The sequence below is a fragment of the Bubalus bubalis genome, chromosome 3, assembly GCF_019923935.1.
Source record: "Bubalus bubalis isolate 160015118507 breed Murrah chromosome 3, NDDB_SH_1, whole genome shotgun sequence".
Lineage (NCBI taxonomy): Eukaryota > Metazoa > Chordata > Mammalia > Artiodactyla > Bovidae > Bubalus > Bubalus bubalis.
This window is the reverse complement of record NC_059159.1, coordinates 37,129,175-37,134,922: the sequence shown is the minus strand read 5'-3', so window position 1 is coordinate 37,134,922 and position 5,748 is coordinate 37,129,175. Positions and strand designations below refer to the sequence as shown.

The window sequence follows — 5,748 nt, the reverse complement described above, 5'->3', positions numbered from 1 at the left end:
AGTTTCCTCGTCCACAGATATTGATATCACGTGATGCTTACCTCACTGGCTAATGGCAAAATCAAAAGAGACAGCTTTCTATCGCACCCACATCCCCAAAGGTCCATGAGCATCAGCTGGTGTTTCTTGAGCAGCAGTGGCATGGCACATGGCCCACTGGGACAGGGCGTGGCATGTATGCCCCTCCTCGAGCCAAAGCCTTGCTGGGCAGACATCACAGGTTTCTCTGCTATCTTTCATGGTGTTGAACCAGAGCTTCTGTGTCTTGCCTCCCATTTTAGCCAATTTGGCAGCAGAGTCCATATGGATATAATGTACCCAGCTGGCATCAGGTCCCCAGGTCCCATAGGAGGCTTGAGAGTCTCAAAGACCTGTTCCTCTTAGAACAACGTGACCTCAAGGGGGAAATTCTATATACCCCATTATACTAACCTCCAAGAATAGGTCAGGTCTATCTGTGGTTGAACGTGGTGGTTAGAAGCAGTGACCTTGAGCCAATGGCAGAACTCTCCAAGGCTTCATTTTCTCATCTGTAGGAGTGACAGAGGGCTACTCTGAGGATTAAATACATTGACTTATTTAAAAGCACTTAGCACAGAGGTTGGCCCATAGGAAGAGCTTAATAAGTGCTAAGTAAAGATTACATTTTCCCATCTGGACTGAAGCCTCCATGAAAGCAAGGTCTGTAGCAGCGTTGTGGACCCTGGTGTCCTAGGACCCAGCAGAGCCTGGCACATAGAGGCACTCAAATAAATACTTGGGAATGAAGGTGTTCTCACAGCCCTTGGCCTTTGCCCAAGAACAGATCACCCTAACTGAAATTGAGCTTGAGCTCTCAGCCCCAAGAAAGCCAAGACTGTCGGTGATGCTCCAAACACATCTGAGGGACACAGCTCAAGGCTGGAGTCAACCCCAACCATAGGGGTTGACTGAATGAACAGGCTTGGGGATCAGTTATGGGGGTTCTGGCAAGTGACCTTAAGCAAGTTACTTATTCTCCTTGCACCATGGTCCCTCATCAAGTTATTCTGTGGATTAAACAAGCCAGGAGACATGAAGCCCTTAACCCAATTCCTGACTCAAAGTAATTACTTAGCTGACGGCTAGTCGTTATTATTAGGATCATTAAGAATTACCAAGAACAGGAGTTCATGGTAAACTACATTTGATATTGTGTAACGGAGAAGGCAATGGCACACCACTCCAGTACTCTTGCCTGGAAAATCCCATGGAGGACGGAGGAGCCTGGTGGGCTGCAGTTCATGGGGTCATGAAGAGTCGGGCTCGACTGAGCGACTTCACTTTTCGCTTTCATGCATTGGAGAAGGAAATGGCAACCCACTCCAGTGTTCTTGCATGGAGAATCCCAGGGATGGGGGAGCCTGGTGGGCTGCCGTCTATGGGGTCGCACAGAGTCGAACACGACTGAAGCGACTTAGCAGCAGCAGCAGCAATACCATAATGAAAAAGAATATATATGTGTGGTGTATCTGAATCACTTTGCTGCACAGCAGGAATTAACACAATATTGTAAATCAGCTATACTTCAATAAAATTGTTTAAAAAAAGAAAAGAACGGTGCTCAGAACAGGTTGGCATCCCATTAAGCTATGAGGAATATCAACCTCTGTCTCTATGCTTTTGGGAGCAGGAGACAGCCTCCCTGCACTTTATGCAAAAAGACAAAAGCACGTTCGATCTAGACTGGAGCAAAGAGCTCTGTCTGAGACGACAGGGAAGGTGAAAGTGACTTCATTTTCATTCATCTTCCCTGGGTTCTTTCATCTGACACTAGCAACAGAGCTTTAAGCATTTGATATTGGCTTGTCCTGATTCATTACCCTGGCCTCTTCCCACGCACCCACCTCTGCCAGCTGAGTGGCAAATCTTCGATCCAGGTGGACCGGATCAGAACTTAAGGGCTCAGAAGCGACCAGAATGCTCCTGTGTTGCCTCTCAGCCACTGCTGTGGCTGGCTGAGCTGTTTCTCTCCCTGATTTGCTTTTTTTCCCCCAACCCCCAAGAAACACTATCAGCCCTCCACTGTCCTAGGGAAATGTCCACCAGGTAATGGCTTTTAAAACACCAAATTGCATCAAGTACAAGGGCCACTGCAAGTCCCATCTTCGGCAAGAAATTTTCCCATTTGGTTTGGACGTCCAGTGGAGCATTAGACAGCAGTTTAATCATTATTACCGGTGCTGCACTGCGACTCTCTGGAGAAGCACTAAACTGGAATGAAAAGGAACTGACATAATTAGTCTGACACAGTTCAATAGGGAACTATTACACCAAAGGTAATGAGCTCCAATGATATGTTAATGTTATCGTAAGAAATTATGCTGGTGCAACAAAGTGGTTTGGAGTCGGGGGTGGGAAACAAGCTTGGAATTTTCCCAGGCAATAGGCTGGTGGACAAAGGATGGAGAAGATTCATAAAGCCCTCTTTCCTTTGTCCCCGTCTTGCCTGTGGTCACTGGGGGCTGAGGATGTGTTATCAGCACAGCAGGACGCTGCGGGGGCCACGTAGGCAGTGCTGCTGCTGCCGATATACACAAGTGGCTGGATATTTGTTCAACTAGGAAAATAAAAAGCTCAAGAAAATTACTCTGAGCACTAAAAATCGATGGTGGGATAATGTAATAACAGTCCCTTACTGTTGTTCAATGCAGCACGGTTTACAACGTATTTTCCTGGCCCTTATGAGAAGCCGAGGGTACAATCAAAAGGTAAGGACTCTGCCACTTACTAAATCACTGCCTTTGTCAAGAGACAACATCTGTGGGCCTCAGTTTCCTCACCTCTGAAGTGGGAACGCGGTTGCGTACCTTCAAAGATGAAATCTTGTTCTCGAAGCTCCATGACACAGCTGGCACACCATAAAATGCAGTTAACTCTGTGCCAGTGAGTTGTCTTGTGTATTTCGGCAAGGTTTACAAAGTCCAACTCTGAGGGGTACGAAACATTCATGAGAAATTATAAACATTCAGCCTTGAAGAGGAAATGTGGCTTGTGTTGTCCCAAACCAGCAAATGTCAACATTTCTAAAACCTGAAAGAATGAATTAGCCCCCATCTTTCATGTTGACTGGAGTCCTGGCTAAAGTTGGTGTGACACCTGCTAGACTGGCTTTTATCAAAAAACAAAAAAATCAAGGGTTGGCCAGGATGGGGAGAATGTGTCCTCTTGGTGGGAATATAAATTAGTACAGTCTTTATGGAAAACAGTATGAAGGTTCCTCTAAAAGCTAAAACTAGAACTTCCATATGATCCAGCAACTTCTGGGTATATATCCAAAGGAAGTCAAACCATGATCTCAGAAAGATAGCTGAACTCCCGTGTTCACTGCATAATAGTGTTAAGCATAATAGCCAAAACTCAGAAACAATCTAAGTGTCCATTGGCAAATGAATAAAGAAAATGTGGTGTACATATACAACAGAATATCTTTCTGGCCTTAAAAAAGAATGAAGTCTTGTCATGTGTAATAACATGGCTAAATCTACCACGCTAAGTGAAAAAGCCAGACACAGCAAGACAAACGCTGCCTGATCTCACTTATATATGAAATGTAAAAATGTTCAGCTCTTAGAAGCAGAGAGTAGAATGGTGGTTTCAAGAGCTAAGGGATCAGGAAAATAGGGAAGATGTAGGTTAAAGGGTACAAAGTTTCAGGTATGCAGGATGGGTAAGTTAGGGAGATCTAACGTATAGTAGTTCACAGCACTGTACTGTATCCTTGACATTTGCTAGGAGAGTAAATCTTGATGGTTTTTATCCACCCCCCCAACACAGTAACTATGTGAGGTGATGGATATGTTAATTTACTTTCGGTAAACATTTCACAGTACATGTGTATATCAAAACATCAAGTTGTAGGAACTTCCCTGGTGGTCCAGGGGTTAGGGCTCCACGCTTGCAACACGGGGGTGCAGCGTCCATCCCTGGGAGGGGAACTAAGATCTCACATGCCATACAGCACAGCCAAAACATGAAAAAATGTTTAAAATCATGCTGTACACCATAAACATAGACAATTTTCATTTGTCGTGTATTCCAGAATAAAGTAATTCCAAATAAACAAAGTCGATGTAACGGCTGAAGTTTGGACTTTGCCTCATGTAATCCAACTTTTTTTTTTAATCTGAGTTCTCTAAACACAAGGATGAAAATAAAAGAAACCTAAAACCCGATTTCCTTTCAAAGTTAAAATAATAATAACTAGTATATATATGTACATAGACTACTGTTTACCTGTGGATTTCACATCCCTTGCCTCCTCTTACCAAAACAATCCCAGTGGTAGTAGAGACGACATCTTCTTCAATCCCATTTTACAGATGAGAAGACCAGGACTTCATAGGTAAAGTACTCCACAAGGTCACACAGCAGAAGAAGGTGGGGCAGAACGTGACCTTGAGCTTTGATACCAAGCTCTGGATCAAGAAGGCTCTCAACTCCGGTACCTCTCCTCCAACTTCAGCACCTTGGTGCAAGCATGCTTGGGTAACTACCACATAGCAAAGCTCCTTCTCCCCATCCTAGAAGAGGTATCCCTTGTCATCTAGGGGAATGGGAGAATTGGCCACCTGGGCATGCCTAGTCCATGATCCGGGGGATTCCACTCCACCCAACCACCCAACTCCTACTGATACTTTCCATCCATCTTCTCAGACCAAACCCACACCAAACACAGGTGGGCACAGCTGCGGTGAAAGACATAGCGTGAGCACATGCCAGGTGGGCAACAGCAGCAGGTGTTGACAGATTCAAGCTATGTCCTTCTGAGCAGCAGCAGGAATATCTTAGAAGCACTGGTTATCGGGTCCCGTCCCAGACCTACTGAGTCAGAACCTCGGAGCATGGGGCCAGGCCTCCACAGCTTTATAAGCCCCCTCAGTGATTCGGACGCCTGCTGATGTGTGAGGACTGCTGGTCTATGCATTTCTCCTTGTGTCACAAGGAGGGGAAGTGGGGCACACAGTAGGGCCACCCTTGCCCATATCTCCCCCCACACTGCATTCCCCTGGCCCCTGGATGCAGGAACGGGCACCTCAGACCCAAAGAGAGAAGCTTACTTTCTTCCCTCTTTCCAGGATCAGCATGAGGATGAGTCTGGACAATGGCTCGGTGTCAGGGAGAGAGACTGACCCAGGAGTCAGGACACCTGGTCTTAAGTCTCTACTTTGCCCCTAACTTCATGGCGTCCCTACAGTTGCCTTCTTCTCTCTGGGCCTCAGTCTCCACACCTGTAAGATGAGGGTGCTGAACTGTACACGAAGACCAAGATCCCTTCCAGCTCTGACCCTCGGGAGATACTAAGGATCTTGGATGACAGAAAGAAGGGACAGCAGATGCCCAGGGTGTGTGACCTCTGTCTATCCCTCCTTCCCTTCACTTGGGCTCGGGGTGGGGAGGAGGACCCCCTCCGCCCCACTGCTCCAGAGTGACCAGGACCCACTTATCCCCTGCAGATTCCCCAGCCTGGTCCAGGTTGAGCTCCTGATAGAATTTCAGATGCTTAGTCATACTTTTTTGAGTAAATATCTTGGTAAAAAGACATGACATTTCCGGGGCCAGTCTTCAGCATTAATAAAAGATTCCAAGAACAGGGTGACCTTTTCACAAAGGATTTGTAAATGCCAAAAACTACATAAAACCTCTCTTTCTAAAGCAGGCAGGATTGTCACAGCTCAGCATTTATTTCCTTATATGTGAGGCTGGCTCTCTTTTTCTCCCAGTTCCATG

General features: G+C 46.1%; 1 long non-coding RNA gene across 1 annotated transcript; it reads left to right on the top strand.

The window, feature by feature from the left end:
• Positions 1-2,378: 2,378 nt before the first annotated feature.
• Positions 2,379-5,503, top strand: LOC123465510. Its single transcript, XR_006640728.1, has 3 exons — positions 2,379-2,729; positions 4,341-4,506; positions 5,097-5,503. It is a non-coding gene; the product is annotated as an uncharacterized LOC123465510 (long non-coding RNA).
• The last annotated feature ends 245 nt before the right edge of the window (positions 5,504-5,748 follow it).